We start from the raw sequence: 19,150 nt of genomic DNA on the forward strand, positions 1-19,150 counted from the left end.
GCGAGCTGCCCGTCTCGGCTGGCCCAGCGCGGGGAAGGCCGGGCTGGCGGCCCGGGAAGCAGCCGCCGTGCTGCGTGCGCCCAGGCAGTGTCTGCAGCTGTGCTCGAGCATGTAGCTTCCTCCTCCGCCCTCCTGCTGTGAGTCCCTCCAAAAGCAGAAAGGCTGCCCTCTCAGAAGCGCCACAGTGTAGCACTTTATCTCTTACTGCCAGGATGGGCAGTGGCTCCGTGCCAGCGCTCTGCTCGGCAGCCCGGGCTGCTTTCTTTGCCCTTGTCAGCAGGGATTCCCGCGCGTGGAGGGGGCATTTTGTCTGTGGCGCAGCACAGGACGGGCGCGAAGGCGGGAAGGACCGTGGAGCGCGGCGACAGGTGCAGGACTGCGCTCCGGGTTTCCTCTTGCTCCCTCCGGCCCGATGTGCGTCCCTGAAGTGGCGGGGAAGACATCTTAGGACAGAAGGGTTGCAGGGAAACAGAAGCGAAAAAGGATGTCGTCTGGTTTACATTCCTGGATTTGGAAGTCGCTTCACAGGGAACTGGAGGGAGTGTAGAAGTTGGAGAACCAGACCTTATGCCAAAATGGATTCTTTTTCGGGGACTTCTGCCTGTGGTTTTCTCCTTTTTCCATTTTTATCTTCTAGCACAAGGTTTGGGACTAACAAAATAGTAGCAAAATTCAAATGCCTTTGTATGCTAAGTGGAAGAATTAGTGAGTTGTTCTCCTGTCATATGACCTGTAGAAGTGGAAAAACAGGAGTACATGCAGCATTGTAGCTTGGCCATTGACATTGTTCATCGTTTGTGGTATGTACACAGGTCTTAACATTACATGAGTGATCTTTTGGAATTGAGTGGAAGGAAAAAATCTGCCTGGCCTATGTCTTCGTCTGATATATTGGTGATTTTTGGTTTTGTTTTTCCTTTGTTCTGCTCTAAAAAAGGTGGCTCTAAAGCAGGCATGTCAATACAGGAGGCTGGGGTTGACATGCAGGGGCAGATCATTAGAATGAGCACTATCTGCATGTAGTAGTGATTAATGGCTCTATGTGATTTGGTCTGGAAGCAAGAGCAATGATTGCGCCTCTGGGAAGAAAAGGATAGGGTATTAATCTGCTCTTAATGAAAAAAAGGAAGCAGAATGTTGGAAGCTGAGGGTTATTTTATTCAATGTCTATTTACTTGTATGTTCATCTTAAAGGATCCTGTTATCCTGTGTGTTCACAGAGCAGCTCACACAGTTGTGGGATCCCAGTTGTGGTTGAAGCCTCTGGTCATGGTGCTAGTGACAGAAGTAATACTTAAGGAGGTAACAGGCAGTTGCTTGGTCTGTTGTCATTATTTCTGGGAAGATGTTTAAATACATGTACTTGCCTCAGTACTGTTGCTGGGTACACAGAAGGCAAATGATGGCTACAGGGACAGGAAATGTGTATAAAAGACAATTGAGTCTTCACAAGGCTGAAACAAAGAGTGACTGGTGAATTGCAGTGTCAGAAATTAGTTCAACAGATAAATCTTTGCTCTGAAGAACAGTCATTAACTATGACCCTCGTATAAGCTTGTTCCTTTTAAGCACCCCATAGCACAGCCAATGTATGCATGTCAAGATAGAAAAAAATTCTCATTCCATCAAAAATATCTTTTGTCTACCGACCATTTACTTTGTTCCTGTAAAACACTTGGGAGTCTGAATTATGACATCTCTACTGTTTTTTCCTTTCTAGAAAAGAGCATGGCTGACTGTCTCAGCAGTTTCAATGTCATAGTCATTTGCTGATTTCTCTTCTAGTTGCCTTTGGCTGGAAAAAGAAACCATGTAGCTGAGTTCAGATACTTCTCATAGTAGTCCACCCCTTCTATGTAAAGCCAGTTTCTTTGCTGAAGAGAGCATCAAGTAATGGTCTCCCATTCTGTTGTTGCAAACACAGGGTAGTATGAGCATTCACTAATGTTGACATGTTAGCACAGTAAATTTAGCCATTTGTTCTTCCTGGCAAATCTAAACAATGTTTCAAAAGACTTAACATTTTTTTTAAAACAATGTGGTGGCAGAGATGAAGGGAGTAGTTCACTATGAGCCATAGGTTATTGTAGATGTGAATGTATATCTGATTGGTTTGACACAGAAAACTTGAATTGCTTTTGGTTTTATCTTGTGCGTACTCCAAAGACAGATGGTGTAATCGTGTAAAATGCAAGAGTGCATGTGTCCATAGAAAACATGTATATCCAATTATCAGTGTGACTATAGTTCAGTGGTGTAACTGATGTAAATCCACTTCCTACAGACTTCTCTCCCAGAACTCCTCTTCCTCCTTCTGTTACAGTAACTTCCATACCTCTGCCAAGCAAAGAAGAGCATCTTTCTTGTGGTTAATCTGGGGCAACAGCCCCGCTGACTGGAAGAACAGCCTAGTTGGCCAGCTGGTTGATGCCAGACAGACTGGGTAGCAGCTGAGATTTAGCTGCGTTTTCCTCAGAGGGTCTGCTATTTTGGAACTCTTTGTCTGGGTTAGTTCTTCAAATTTGTAAGAGCTTAATTATCTTTGAGATTTCTAGGCCGCAGTCAGCCTTTGAACCAGCAGGTTCATTTGATCAAATTTATGAGTGGGGCCCAGATGGGTATGTTTGCATAAGGATTGTTTCCTTAGGAGAACAAACTGGAAAACCCAGTAACCTTGAATGCACTTGAAGTTGCAGAGGTTTGATTTCATTTGTGGTCCTTTCTAAGGGCTGAAATGAAACAGTTCAGTTAAATAGATTTTCTATTATTATGAGAATGTTTAAAGATGATGTTTCTAAGTGCTGTTTGAACTAACTGAAGTAACCATGTTCCAGAGCAAGCATGTAATTTTTCAGTTATGTTGTTACTAGGCTTTGAGTTGGATTATTTTCCCCAAATTAAGAATTCCTTAAAGAAAGGCTTGAGCAGGGTGTGAGTGGACAGGTATTATTATACAGTGAATTTAAGACTATGTACTTTAGCATGTGCAAACCATCGGAGTTTTTTAATGGTAGTGATACCATGTTTTCTTCTGAAGAACAAATGTATTGACACTTTCCAAATGCATACCCTTTATGTGCAGTAGCTAACATTTCTAGGTGAGAAAAAATTTCCCTCTGAGAAATAAATGCATAAACTTAAACTTCGCCTCCTACTATGCAAATGGAATTCATGTTGGAATCCAATTATTGTCAATAGAAGATCTTTCTGTGAATGGACAGACAACTGCAAAGGTAACAATTGTTAATGAGAATTAAGAGTTTTATCCATTTATAATACATTAGTGGTGGGAACAAGGCAGGCATTAAATAACTTTCTATCTTGAATTTGACCAAATCAAGTAAGTCAGCACTTCACAGCCCAGGTAATGAGCCCCGGAGTTTAATATCGGAAATATGGAGATAGAAGTTCAGAAGCAGAGTTCATATATGCTTTTTTGCAAAAGCAAGGAGATTTAAGCCTTTCTGTTGAAGAGGACTGCATGTGACAGCAACACAAGCATGAATCCATTTGTATTTCTGAGTTTCATGATGCATTGAGAGAGTAGTTTTGAGAAAGACTTCATATTGTGTACTCTTACAAAATGGCTCTGTTAAAACAACATTATAAAAGAAAGGATCTGATTGTACAAGTACTGTGTGCTTCCAGTATATATCCCTATCTTTAAATATAAATATATCAGAGGAGAAAGTAACACAAAATGGACTCTCTTGTAGGAGAGTTAATGCAAATGTCCCAGCCAAATGCCAGATCAAATAATTTTTTTTCCTCTAATTGTTATGGTAGAACCAATAAGATATGATAGCGGTTTTTGTCCTCCCTAACATATTGAAGATATGCTGCATTTCTGAGCTTGGTCGTGTTTCTGCAGTGGTAAAATGATTCCAGGGTATCTGCCCTTGTTCCCTGGGTGGACCCAGTATAAAACATGAACTCTGCAGAAGAGCTGCAGTGGAAGAATTTCCATGTCAGCCAAGGTGTAGTTGTCTCTAGTAGAATTTGTTTTGTTTTCTAACCTTTATTAAAATTGGCTCCATTGCTGTTCTTTGGCTTTACAGGACGCATGGACAATTTAACCTGCCCTGTGTTCAGAAGTACTTTAAAGCAGCTGGCTGATCTTTGCACAGTTGTGCATTCCTTTCTGCACTAATGTCAGATGTGATGAGCAAATAGGTCTAACTCCAACATACAATTTTAGTTTCTCTTACTTTTCTTTTTTTGTCACATCTTTGTTCTAGCAACTATTCCAAAAGATCCAAAGGTATATCAAAGTTATCTTGGCAGCTCTTAGCTAGCCTGTAAAATGTGCTGCAGCTTTAATGAGATCATATACATCTTAATATATCTATATAATTGTATATTTTATATAATATATATATTTGTTAACTATTCACTCATTTGCCTTCTACCTCCTACAGAATTTCCACTTACACATATGGTGAGTGCATAACTGTGGTGAAACGATCTCACCACCTGTTGTTTTAAAATAGCACAAATGCTTATTAATGGTCCTTCCATGATACTGTTTATAGTACATGTTAAACCTCACTTAAAATACTGTGGATCATATTGGTAAAGGATATTATTACTTCAGCGGCAGCCTTAAATTGGTTCCTGTTCAGCATCTCTACTTAACTCGTTGACTGTTCGTAGGTTGGAGAGAGGTAAACTGCATAGGAGAGTCAAAGTTAAGATGCTCAATGAGAAAGCTGTCAGTGAATCCTGTACAAGGTGTTCTGTGAAAATGACTGCTGCTGTTTGGATAGCTGATCAACCCAAAGAACTGAAAAAAGTATGAGTGCACAGATTCTCTATGCTCAGAAGTCTTGAGCTCAGCTGATGTGAACTCCTTCAGGCCAAGGCTCAAAAGCAGTTTTCTCACTTCAAAGCAAGGGAAATAATAGCAGAACTGGAGCCTTGATCAAGAGCGTCTCCTAATACATTTTTTTTTTTTCATGGAAAAGTCTGTTCTAAACTAAATTTAGGTAAACAAATGTTCCATCAATTCCCTGTTTTCCTTGTCCAATCTAACAAGTGACTTGGATTCTCAACTTTCCTTTCAAAGAATTTCTAGAGTTCTGACTAATATTTCTGGTCTGTAACTCTCTAGATTTATGTGGTGTGGTTGGGGGTTTTTTTGTCTAACCTAGAAATTTATTTCTCCTTTGAAATCATCTATCCACAAGGGGACCAAGAAAAATTCTTGATGTTAAGTGGCAGTTCACTGTCATTCTCACTTCACTGAGATGTAAATTTAAAAGGACAATCAGGATAAACAGACTCTGCTGCTTTCGGACTTCCCAAGACGCACGCTTGAGGCACAGAAAGTTCTTGATATTTGCATGTTGATAGTGAATTCCAAGAAAACACTATTATACACTGCAAAAAATATATAACAAAAAATAAATGAAAGATGTCTCTTATTTAAGTTTAGCAAAAGCTTTTAGGAACTATTAGGGTGAGTGTCTTTTTTGTGATCTTCTTTTTTTTTTTAAATGAAATACATATGGAGACTTTTATTTCTTTCCTGTAGTGCATGACAGATGGCATTGGTTGGGTTTAGTATAACTAGTAAATTAAAAAATAGTTGTTCATACTAGAACGGTGACTGTCAGATGCCTGTTCAAACTGTATAGGATGGACGAAACCCTCTTTTTATTCAGAAAAGCTGTGTGGAATATCATTATAAGCATAGCCTGTAAGAATATAAATCTGCTATTAAAATAAGATCGCTGGCAAAATTCCAGTAAAGGATGCTTAGAGATGTAATGCATAAATTAAATGGTGTAATCATCTTTTGGTACAGTCTCCCAGTGTCTGGTGCTCAGCATTGATTAGGAGTTCCGTGAGCATAAAGTAATGTTTTCACTATTACGTTTAATTGCAGCAGGCATCATGTCTTCACTGAATGTGTTTGGTTAATCTGGTTTGTATTTTCAGCCTCCACAGTATCCTTTTGGCAGTTACATGATTCAGTGCATGTGGAGTGTAAGGAAGTAAGTCTCTTTGTTTTGCCTTAAAATTTGTTGTCCAGTGCTTTAATTGGGGGCCCTTTTAATTGACATGGTGTGAGAAATATTAAACAATTGTTTTTAGTTTCTCACGAGTCATGATTTCACATATCTATCACATTTTCTTTTTCCTCAAGAACAGTTATCTTGCTCTGTTTACTCTTTCTGCATATATAGACTCTGTTCCGTATCTGATTCATCCTTCATCAGGTTTTTATATACTTCCTGCAAATTTATTTCTGATGTGCAGTGGTCAGAACTTAGGAACTCTGTTTAACAGCATGAAATTTCTATTTCTGTTCCATTTCTTTCCCAGTTTTTTTACTATGCGTATTTTTCCCAGTTACTAACTACATGTTTCATTTGGGCCGATCTCTTGTGTCCCTGTTAGGTTCATTTTCATTGTAGCATCAGTACAATAGTATGTTTGTATGACTAGAAGAAACTGGTGCCATTAGCAGGAGACATAAAAGTTGGTAGTTGGATATCAAAAATATGTATTTTAAATGTAAGAAAGAACAAACTGTGTCTAGCCTTATAGAGCAAGAGAGATTCAGTCATAAATCCTTCCTTTGTTTTGTATTACTCTTATTTTAAAATGGTGGGATGATGGAAGCTTTACTGATTTGGGCTAATGTTTGTGAGCTCAGACATGGCAAGCAGAAAATAAGAGAATAGGATTCATTAATGCACATAAGAATTGAAGCATGTGAAAAAGAAAAAACAGACTCTAAAAGGCAGGCATAATGTGAAATACTTCATTTAATAAAAACCAAACAAACTAAAAATAGACTGCTGCATTTTAAGTAACTGTTATTTGTAAGGTCTCATGGAGTCAGTGTGATAAGATATGTGAATGGAGTATGCATGAATATAGAAGCTTGTATGACCTGAGAAAGAGATATTGCTTATCAAAATTGATTACAGCATGCCTTAAAAGCCTAAGGAAACCACAGCTTTTTGCCAGTGAAGTAAGCCCATTTTATCATATATTTGTTTATTTACAGGCTACTAATGTTTACATTCAGTTCTTAGACAAACGCCAAAAACTTTTCCAAGCAGAATATTAATCCTGAATAGGGAGTCCTCTTAGTTATACTGGATAGCTGGAGGCCTTGTTGAACACTTCTTTTTAATGTGTTTATTTGCCTGCGGGGAGTTCAGGTGTTGATCTGTTGAATGGCAGCTATAATATTATAAGGCAGTAAAGAATTGTATAACGCCACTGTCATTCACTCTGAGTGATGATGTGCAAAAATAATGCCACCACCGCTACGAATCCTTTCAGAGTGAAATTTTTGTATCTTTACCTAATGTGGTACTACTAGGGACTGACTCTTGAATTTTACAAAAGCAAAACCACTGATAAATGGTAAGAAACATCTGCAAAGCCTTCACCCATCCCCAACACATGGACAGAGCATCTCCAGAACAAAAAAAAAAAAGTTTGAATGGGTATTTATAGAAGATGAACACATGATAGCCATGCACCTGGAGGAACACAGATACTGTATGAAGAAATTTAAGCATGTAACATCACTTCCTCACTGAACTTTAGTATTCGTTATATGTTCATGTAACAGTAGGCTTTTAGTATATAGAAAGCTAATAATGGGGAATGATTTCATTAGCACATAAGGAAGGAATTGCACGAAGATATTTTGCATGGTATGATGCATTAGTTAATTGTCACTCTAGAAGATACTTTTCAATTGTACATTCTGCACATTTATGCAATTGCTGTACAGACCAAAGAGCAAGAAGAAGCATTTCTGTTATCCTCTTTTTCTCAGATAGTGGGGAAATATATTATTTATGTAGCACCTTTCATCATGGAAGACCTCAAGACACTTTACAGCACTTCCATTTTCACTGACAACATTTGCAAGTAAGTGATGAAAGCTGTTATTTAAACATTGTTTTCCCACATTTGTATAGCTGATAAGACTGCAGATCAGGGAGTTATTTATGCTAATCTCCAGGAAGAGGTACCGATTTCTGATGACTGCTGCAGCGTGCTATTTCCTTCCAAGCAGAAAATTCTTTTCTATCACTTTTGTGCCTCACAGAAGCAATTTCTGAAGGCCATTCATCCGTTACAGACTGCAGCTCTGCTTCTTAAGCATTGTTTCTAGTGGGACAGCACACTATGCAAATGTGTGTTGTGTAAATTTACTAGATTCTTCAAGTCCACTCTTTGTTAGCATTTCTGTTCTTCCATTCTCCTCTAGCCTTCTTGGTCTGGCTAAGCCAGGCACAGCTACCTCTTTTGCAAGTTTTGCAAGTATACTTTTTTACTAATTTTTGTCAGTAAGTCAGATTTTTGAATTGATAGTTGGGTAGCACAGTATTTTATAAATATGTGTTCTTAACTACTTTCTCATACCTTTCTTATACGTTTATTTGGAAACTAACAGATTGCATACCTTAAATGCATATGATTTCTTAAGCAAACTACAAGGCAGAATTCTAGAAAGAAGAAAATCTTAGCACTCTTTTGGGGTCAGCATCCAAATGACTGCCTTTCTTCCTGTGGTGGTATGTTGCATTAATCTCCTACTGCAGTGGGAGGAAAAAGTGCCAAAACCATTCTAAGTTTCCCCAGCTTTCCAGGCTGAGTAATCTGAGCCATTTATTGAACATGGTGTGTTCTTTGAGCCTTAGGTAGCACCTGAGCACCTCGTTTTGGTGTCTAGGCATGCTTTTGGCAAGCTTTTGGGAAGTAAATTCTTCTGTCCAGCTCCTCCTGAGAGGAGCAGTTGCCTGTGTCTCTGCCCTTAGCAGCAATTCATTACACTGTCCTCTCAGGGCTGCTCTTCAGTGTCTTCTTTTGTAATTCTATTCTTGTATGAATTTTGGTGACAAGTGTGGGGTTTTTGAGGGTTTTTTGTTTGTATGGAATGGGTATCAGCAGGATCAGAGTTGCAATCTTTGCTTTAAGTTAAACAGTGTCTGTGAATACTGCTGAGCTAGGGCAGTTTCATGTATGACTGTTAAACTGTTTCCAAGGGTTTTGGTACGTTTTTGGCTTGTGTCAACTTGTTCTTCTGAACAAGTCCAAAACTTGGTCTGGGAATTGGTGTGGGTTAGCTGCCATTTCACAGTAGTAATTTGGATGTTGTTTAGAAAATAAAATCTCCTAATAGCCTTTTAGTTTACCTGACTTTCCTTTGATGTGGTTGCTGTTGAGGCAGGCCAGATTTTCAGCTAATTTGTCTGGCTTTTCTCTGTTCAAACTAATGAAAACAGCGGAAGCTTTCAATGCATCCTGTGAGATCTGTCTTTCAACTGATGTTCCTTCTGTGACACTTTTCTTGAACACTTACTTAATCATATCTGCTGTTTGTTGTGTTGAAGAATTTCAGCTTCCCATTCCCTTGTCTGAAGTATTCCTGTTCTGCTCCGAGAGCAGTAATTCCACTGAAGTGTTCTAATTTACCTCTATTCTCTGAGCACATTTGAAGGTCTTGTAAAGGCAGGCAGATATACAGAAATAATTTGGAGTATCATGGCTTTTATATTAACAGTTGTAGAGGCTTTCAATAGTTTTACTTTCTATGTATGTTTATTTTGTATTAAGGTGTGATGTGAAAATCCAAGAGAAGTTATAGTTTAGCACCTCAATTTTGTGGATTCTCTCTATGTAATGGTAATTCATAAAAGTAACTAGCATTCTGATAACAATGGCCAAAATACTAGGCTTTTATTTTCACCAAGGATTGTCTCTCTTAAGAGAGATCCTTGTGTAAGTCAGGACATAGATATGGATAGGTTGGAAAGGATAACATAAATATGAGTTAACTGTCACCAGAAGAATGGGAGGGTGGATCTAGTGAGGGTCTTTCCGGATGAGTCAAACCGAGGACTTAAAAACACACTAATGTTGACGTGTCAGTTGTTTGTCCAGTGGGTGAATTTTTCCCTCCCCCTCCGCACAAAGTGCCTTCTCTGTGGAACTAATCAGTGTGAGACATGTGAGGGAAGTAGTTCCTTGTATAAAGATTGGTAATAGCAAAATTTGACTAACCAAAAGTAAAGGTAGCTGTGATCTCTACTTTTAACTGTACCTCTGCTTTTTCTTTTCTGCCTGTGTATTATTTGGGTGGTAGTCAGGTGCTTCCATCTTATCGTTTAGGCATAAAGACTTCTTACAAACTAAGGAACAAAGGCTTCTGTGTTGGGTTTTTTGTTTTGTTTTAGGTTCCTACTTTTCTCTCCAACTAGCCAGCTCATTTAAAGCTAAAATCTTACACTTGGCATGGAGGCTGTTTATATTCAACCCAGCTGATGTATCACTAAATGAAAAAGTATTCAGGGAAGCATGAAAAAAATCAGTAGGATTAAACAACAAAGTGTAAGGGTTTATTCCATGCAGGAGCAGTCTTTGAGAGCTAAAAGCAAACTAAAGAAAGAGACATTAATTGTGGGAAGTTAACATGTAAAATGGGAATCAGAAGATTCCTCAAATCCTTTCAGCTACTGAAAGCATTGAAGCGGAGATCTTCAGTTTACAAGTGATCAAGTATAAAGAGAAATAGAAAAGAAGCCTAATACAGATAAAGAAAAATTGTTGAAGTGGCTGTTATGTACTTCCCCGTAATCAGCTGGCTTTGAAAAGGGTGTCTTCTCTCCTACCTTTGAGTGTGGTTTTAGACATATTTGACCAGAATTGTTGGTTATTTAAGGTGGCATGGGTGACATCTAAGAGTGAGACATAGATGAAGTCAGTATCTGTGTGCTTCTATAAATGAAGAATGCATGCAAGGCCTTGCTGAATGCTGGCTTGTCTGTTAACTGAAAGGGCTGACTATTCATAAGTTTAATTCAAGTCTTCCTTCAAGCACTTTAATGTTTAAAACTTAGCCAAAGCAGAACATAGGTCACTTTTTCTTTGTGTCTCTCCTTCCCTATTTACTGACTGCTTGGAGAGCTTCACATAGAACTTAATGAAAACACATTCTGGCTTATGTAGTCATTTGCTTGGTTTCACCTGGGAAATCTACACACAACTGTATCTGGCAATAACCAGTTACTCCTGAAGGATCTTTTGTTGTCCTCTGAAAATCCTTTTGTTTCTGAGCACAAGAGGAATAAACCAAGACTGGAATAAGCTCTAAAATGCCAAGCTGAGTGCCTCATCGTCTGCACTTGGATCATCCACAGCACACCTACTGGACTGTGCACAAGTACATGTCCTTTCCATGGAAACTGAAATGGTGATGCAGAGAATGGGAATGCCTAGGTGTCATACTGACATTTAATCATGACAAGTCTGTGAAGTACTCATGAAACATGCAACGTTAACATAACTGGGATCTCATTTTTTGGTCTCACTGACTGGCATGTTTTGCTGCTTTTTCTACAGGCAAGGTTTTTTTTGGAGTTCCTTCTCAAAATGACAGTACTCTACTACCTGCACTGAGCAATACTCCAGCCCTTTTATGTGCTGGAGCAGCTGCAGCAGGATCTATCAGACAATATGGCTTAGCCCTAGCCTTCTGATGAAAATACATGTTTTGGCAAGTAATTTCTATTTCCACAATTGTTTGGAAGAGAATGTGCTTGGTGCTTTCTTACCTATCTGAAGCAGAAGGAAATGTACATACTTACACATGTGAGGCTTGTCTCAACATGCAAATGTTCTTCCAGGTGCTTTTAGGGAGCTAAAATGACTTTACTTCAAAGAACCCATTTCAGAAAGAAGGTAGTTAACCAACTTGTCATTTGTAGTCTTCACTATTTGAAGTGCCTTTCTCACCAGATACTTCATATAATAACTGAAATAATTTTGACTTCTTCCTCAAGCTTCTTAGGAGAAGACATAGGTAAGAAAGAACTTTTATCTCCAAGGGAGACTTTTCTACAAGCCTTTGATGAAGTCCATTTGTTTCTGTGGCATCCTTCTCATCTTCTAATGACATGTGTGACTAATTTGCTAGTCTGTTTCTGTTACTGTGCTTATATAAGATACCAAAAAGAGTGGAATTTGTTTGTCCCACGTTGTTGGGTACAACTTGCTCAAAAAAACCCCAACAGTACCACCCAGATTTAAACTGTTCACCATTCCTTCTTCCATGTTCCTGTACTCTTCACTTGAATATTCTGGAATAGTGAGGAAATTACAGGAGTCAAAAGAAAGCTAATATAGTATCTTTTATAAAAAAGAATAAATATAATGACTTAGTTACCAAGGTCTGTTGATCTGGTAGTAGAAAAAGCAATATATTTTTCACTTATAGCTTTGAAGGACAGCATTAAAATTAATGCAAATCACTGATGGTTAATGAAAAAAAGATGCTGTCAAAGGGACCCTGATGTGCTGACTATATATTTTGGAGGTTATAAAGTTTGGCTAGAGGGGATGAGCTTAATAGTGTATTTTACTCAGTGAAAACTGAAGTTAATGTTATTTCACGTCTGCAAACTCAACACCTCTTGTATGTTCCCTGCCATGTTTGCTAGTTAGTTCCAGGCAACACGGTGGTAGTTACAGCAGCACATATGATGTGTTAAGTTCATATCTATGCCTTACCCACTGGAACTTCTTTGTACCATCATATAGGTGTGATGAATGTCTTCCCAACAAGTTCATGGTGGTGTTTAGATCAGTATTGGCCCAGACGGTAAGCAGCTGCTTCTGGGTTCACTGTGAAAAGATTTCTAAAAGATGGAGTAGTTACAAGAGTCTTACCTGCTCAGAAAATACTGATGAGTATCTATCTGATGAAGAATATCTGTTTTTTCCCTTTCTTGCTCAGCCTCTGCAATGGTCTGCAATATTTGCAGGTGTTCCCTTACCTTTCTCTCTCCTTCCTGACCTCCCCCCACACCAAGAGAGAAAAGCAAGGGGGAAGGTTTTCCTACAGTAGAAAGCAGAAACAGATTTCAGAAGTGCTCTAAATTGCTGCGAATATCTGGAGAGCTACATGATTTTGTACAGCTTCCATATTTTACCAATGGAAGAAATTGTTTTCCTATTGATAACTTACCTTGACACACAAACATTCAATCTTTCGCTTAAAACTTTGAAACCAAAGAAATGCAAATTCACTTTACTTGTTCAAAAGTGTTGGTAGTCAGAATGTTATTCAAATATAGCAAATTTGTCAGCAGTACCCTAAAATACCTCTTCATAAGGCTCGCTAAGCATGTTTGTTAGATGAATTCAAAGACAGCACAAAGATGATTAAGAGTTCTCCAAGGCCATCTTAAAGACCTGTATGACTAGTGCTTTTTTAGCTGTTTATATGTAATGCATCTGTCCTCATGTGCATTGCAAATTTATGTATTAAATCCACCAAAATCATCACTTTCTTGCTGGAAAACTATGAAACTGTTGAAACACTGGGACTGGGCATTTCTGTTTCTTTCCATATGACTCATCACTGTTTGCCTCATTTAAATGCTTTACACCTCATTAATTCCTTGTGATTACATTGTGCGTTTTGGTTCTTTCTACTTTGTTTCTACTGGACAATATGAACTTTGTTTTATTTGTCTTTTTATATTTTGAACTTTGGTACAGACTGTTCTGCATTACAGCTCCTTGTTCCATCTACAATAGGGTAAAAATCTTCCAGACATCAGCATGTTGCCTAAAAATCAAGAGGGGGGCCTAATGTCACATTATCTTCTCTACTTCTCTTTTAGTAGATATAATGAAGACCCAACTGCTGTGAAAAAAGACGACTGCCAGCTGTGCCATATGCATGTTGTCTAGTACTATGAAGAGAACCTCTTGTATAAGTTGTAGTCAGAAGATGCTGACTGGGTCTTTCAAATTAATTATTGAAAATGACATGAGAAACACAAGAAGAAATGTGAAAAAAGGTCACCAATTATAATGAGTAAGATCTTTTGAGAAGTCTGAGAAGCAGCTTTTAAAAATACAAAACAACAACAAAACAAACAAAACCTCTAATTTATGAACTACTTGTTTTCAGTGCTGTGCCCAGAACTCTGTGTTAGTTGCCTTTGTAGAATCCTTTGTATTCAGCCTCCAGCAGTTCCAGCTCACTCTGTTCTTGTACCCCTCCCTTCATTTTGTTTTCTCTCAAAGGACAGATACGAAGGTCAGCTCTGTGCTCTGGACCATATGTCTTGAGTGATTGCTTCATACTATACATCTATTCCTTTTTTCCTAGCTTCTTTTACAAATTCATAGTTTAAAATCAAAGTCACTGAAAGACTTTAAAAGTCCGTAATTGCAATATACCAGTGAGGAAACCTCACTGCAAGAATGCATTATGATGTCTTTTTTTCCAGATGCTGCTAACAGATGGAATTTCTTACTACTTTTTTATTTTACTACTTCAAAAATTTATTTTAAAATTTTATTTCAGTGCCTGCTTGCTCTGTGTATTCCTAAGGCTTTCTCTTGCATGCCAGTTTATAATGGAGATCATTGTTCTGCTACCCAGCCTGTAGATGAGATGTGCATGTAAGACTTTATTAGATAGTCTGTGTATATGTGCTAGTAGCAAAATACATAGCGGTGTTTCAGCTATCATCAAGCTCAAGGCCAAAGAATGTGTGTTCTTGCAAATTTAGGAGCTAAATATGCAAATCTTCATCCTCTCTTGAGAAATTAAATATTTTTGACTGTATGGGTAGAATCTGATGAGAATTCAACCAGTGAAAATTCTACAGTAAAGTTAATTAAAGCTGGTATCCTGAGAATGCTTTGCATTAATTTTGTATCAGATTATACTTCTGCTTTCTGCAACCTTAATTAATCAAATCTTAATGGTTACTCAATCTGTAGCACTGTTTTGGGTTTAAAAAATATCAAGGGGCATGTTCCTAATTGAATATTGGTACCTGGGGAGGGGAGGAGTAGATATTGGTCCCCTTTTCCAAAGGGGAAATAGGCTCTGAAGTCTGAGCAGGGAAAAGAGAAAGAGGTAAAGGGTAGCTTGTCCTTCAGGACAAGAAATGGCAGCAGAAGGCAGACAGCAACGTAATTAACAGGTCTTTCTCCAGAAGAGAAGGTGGCCTTTACTGTGCCTAATTACACAGACTGTAATTTAAAACATGCTGTCTTGATCTCACAGTTGGAGCTTTCACTGCCTGGTTTATACAGGCGGTGTGCTTAAGTCTTAGGCCTGTGAGCAGATATCTAGGTAGTGTTTGCCCAAGACCACAAGCTGAGAGGACAGATTGCCTTGTGAAGAGTTAGAACTCTCATCCTTTGTGGATTACTGTTGTAGATTAATCCTCTGTAGATTAATGGCTTTGACCTGTAATGTTAACATTTTGAATTATACTAGGATACAAAGGAGTATCAACTTTACTCTAAACCTGGGCTGTTATCCTCCAGCAGGTAGAGAGCTAAAATCTGATTTTATAAACTCTGTGCAGATGTGTGATTAAAAGGAAAGTATCTAGTTACTTGTATTATATATCAGGAACAAGCAAGTCTAGAGTAGGCCAAACTAATGTCAGGGAATCATCTTGCCAAGACTCAGTTGCATGTGTAAGTTGAAGGCTGTATTTCACCTACGACATGGTGATAGTGACAGCTTTTTAAACTCATAAATCATGGTTTAAACATTTCTGTCAACCAGTACCCTTTGCTTCTACAGTGCTTTTAATGAGATTGGGCTTTTGAGCCAAGAAAATATCTGGGAACTACATGTACCTTTTAGGAGACTGAATTCAAGACTCCAATCTTTCCTGTTTTACTTAAAAACTATAAGCGTCTAGAACTGCTGGTCAGACTCTTTCTATGTGCATACCATCTGTCTCTCACCTAAGACTGTTTATGATCTGGTAACCAGGATTCTCTGATCCTGAACTCACTAAGGATGAGGCAGCAGTGTGCCATTGCAGTCATTTGGACCACTGGGTACAAAAGGGATATTGACATACCAACTCAAGTTTAGTAGAGGCTAACAAAACCGTCAGGAGGCTGGAGCACATGATGTATGAGCAGGGGCTGAGGGAACTGGGTTTGTTCAGTACGGAGAAGACACCACAAGGAGATTTAACTGCACTACCCAAGGAGGTGTTATGGAGATGATACAGACTTTTCTTGGAGGTGTACAGCAAAAGGATAGGTGGCAATGGTCACAAGTTACAATGAGAGAAATTACAACTACATGAGAGGGAAATCTTTCACTGCAAGAATGGTTTAGTATTGCTATGTGTTGTCCAGAGTGCCTGGAGAACCTCCATCTGTAGGGATACTCAAAATTCATCTGGAGTCCCTGAACAACCAGACTGATGTTTGAAGTTAACCTAGCTTTGAGCAAGTGGTTGTTGGCCTTTGGCCTCCAGATGTCCCTTCCAGCCAAAGTTTTTCTATGATTCAGAGATCTGTTGATTTACTAAGTGTGCCTACAGACCTATCAGTCCTGACTTGGGGTCTGAGTTTAAGTTCATACCTTCTGTGTGGAGATAGGGAAGAAGAGAATCTCTTTGCTCATCTTCCATATAATACCTCTTGTTGAGGAAGGTGGAGACTTGGACTCCAGACTGTCCTCAACCTCAAGAAACCTGAACCCATGTCCAAGCAGAGGACAGAACCACTAAAAGGTATGTTGAAGCTGGTTTATTGTGTACAAGCACAATTACCTTCCTTCTGGTTCTGTGCCTTTTTGCAGACAAAAAGATGCCTGACTATAGTCGTATGATTTGTATGATGAAAAACAGGAAGCCTTCACTTCAGGATAATTAGGTTATTTTTGTTGTTTCTAACTGACCCTGGAGTAAAATATATGAGCAGTTCTGGAAGTCCTTCTAGCTCTAGGTGTTACGCACAAGACAGGCTTTTCTGTCACTCAATCTTATTTCACAGGAATAAGCTGATCTAGGATCATTGCAAGAGACAGTTCAGTTAGACCTGCCCCACAGAAAGTGTCCAAATGCAGCAGAACAATAGTCAAGTGCCAAGACAATATGGTTCTCAAACTTCTGCCTGAGGAACAGAGCTATAGCAAGCTGGTATTCTCCCAAACCAGTAAGACATGACCACAGTGTTCTTTGTGGAGGTATTGCTTCTGTTTTCCTTACACTGCCACACAAAGTGAAATTCTCACTAAGACAATGAGATGCAAACTAAATAAGCGATCCATATTTAGGTGTTAATGAGTTTGTCATTATTTAATGTACCTTACTCTGGTGCAGAAAAACAGATATGTGACAACAGGCATTGCAAACTAAACTTATCCTTCTATCAAATCCACCCACATAGAAGATATTCAAGAAAAGCTCCATCACATGCTGAAATCTGTGATATCTAAAGCAACCCTGGGAAGTAAATTAATTTAAATTAATAACTGTATATCATTCAAACTGTACTGGTGTGGGACAAGAAACAACAGAAATTGAGCAAAGTGTAGAAGTTCATGTCGTTTGTTGGCTTTTTGTGTTGGGTTGTTTTTTATTGTGAATGTTGCTAATACTGTTCTAGGAGACCTTGTAGCTTCCTCTCCTGAAGTGTATTCACTTTCAACAATTGCTGAAGTCTTTCTGCACAGGATTGTTAAAGAAAGCTAATGAAAAATACTTGTTCTGGGTAGAGAAAACACCTTTTTTTTTTTTTTTTTTTACCCCTGAGGTTTATCTGCTGGTATTGTTCCTAGCATCATAACATGAAGTAAACACTTTATATAGAGCACAGGTTTTGTGCTTAATCATCCTGCACTATTATAGTTTATACTTTGCTTTTACCTATCTATAATTCTTGCTTTCTCTTAACAAAACTAGCGTAGGATCATAGCTACTAAATTCTATGCTGATCTATGTGGTGTTAACCATGATCAACACAATATTTTTTGAGACTACTTCACAGCAAACAGAAATAGTCTTTCAACGTAGCCTGTTTTTGTCTCTGTGTGTTTTGAGGAAAAAGATATTCAGCCTTATAATAGTATACTGCGAGTAATTTTCTTCATAAAGCACGTGAGCTGACTTAAAGCTGTTTACTCTTCTAGATGTACCTCATCAGCCCTTTGTTTCTTAGAAAGAACCTTTTTATCTAGTATCAGGCATGGTTCTGTCTCTGGAGCTCCTCGCCCCTATTATTGTTGTTTTAAAGTGCCCAAGATTAATAGAAAGAATGCAGAAGAAGGAACCTAATATGAAGCTAAACAGAGCAAAAATTGTCTGAATCATAATGTTTAGCTCTGAAATACTTGATTGTTACTGTTGCAACATCTGAAAGACATAACACTATGCAGCTTCATAAAACCTTTATGTGGTAACATCAGAGCTCACTGGAGTATTTGATTACATGCTTAATAATCAGAGTAAACCAGTTTGCCTTTGCTGGCAGTGTAATCACCATCTGTATTTAATCATATTAGAGGTGCTGGGTTGTTATGTTTAGCTTACCTGGTTGGGGTGTTTTTGTGTGGTGGATTTTCTCATTTTGTTTCTTTTTTTCCTTCTAGTTATTTAACTAGGAAGTTGACTGAAAATGTTTCAAATAAGCTTCATTGGGGAAGAAGCATTTGTTTGGTGTTGTGTGTGATGAGTGGGAGAGGTGTGGTTGTGTTTTTCCCCGGGAGTATGGGGGTTTTGTTTGTTTGTTTTTTAAAAAAATAAACAAACCTCCTTCTTTCTGCTTATATTCCCAAGGTGAACATAGTGTCTGCCTTTTCTGTGCTACTGTTTTTGTCATGAGGATGGCATAGCTCTTCATTTTAATCCTGTCTTCAAATAATACCATCTTTCAATTATCAGATTTGGAGAATCTGTGCACCTTTACACACTCTCTGCAGTCCAGTCATATGTTTTTTTAGAAAAAAAAATCTGTATTTTTTGGTGGGGAAAATTTGATTAACTTTGTTTTTACTTTGTTGAATCCATTAGCTTTGGTAGTCCCTTAAATAGTATAGTGAGGTATGCCAAACAGGAGAATAATTTACTTAAAAATAGCTTTAATGGACCTAAGAGTCATTGTGTTACGTTATGTGATGTATGAGGAGTTTTAGGCAAATAGCCAAATTCCCTTTGACTTTACAGATAAGTTTACCTCGTTTGGCATACAAGTCAAATGGCTGAAAGATTTGTAGTGATTCTCAAAAATACTTCTTGGCACGTGTAGATCACTGCTGCCTGGATACAAATGTGTTATTTCAGTAATGACATCATGCAAAATAGCTCTGTGGAAAGGAGGGGACACATGTCAAGAC

At 38.4% G+C, this 19,150-nt stretch overlaps 1 protein-coding gene across 2 annotated transcripts in view; it reads left to right on the plus strand.

Annotated features, from left to right (window-relative positions):
* PKIA (cAMP-dependent protein kinase inhibitor alpha) overlaps positions 1–19,150 on the plus strand; it is a 48,414-nt gene that overhangs the window by 619 nt on the left and 28,645 nt on the right. The window lies entirely within an intron of this gene.

This window comes from Strix uralensis, chromosome 1 (genome assembly GCF_047716275.1).
Source record: "Strix uralensis isolate ZFMK-TIS-50842 chromosome 1, bStrUra1, whole genome shotgun sequence".
NCBI lineage: Eukaryota > Metazoa > Chordata > Aves > Strigiformes > Strigidae > Strix > Strix uralensis.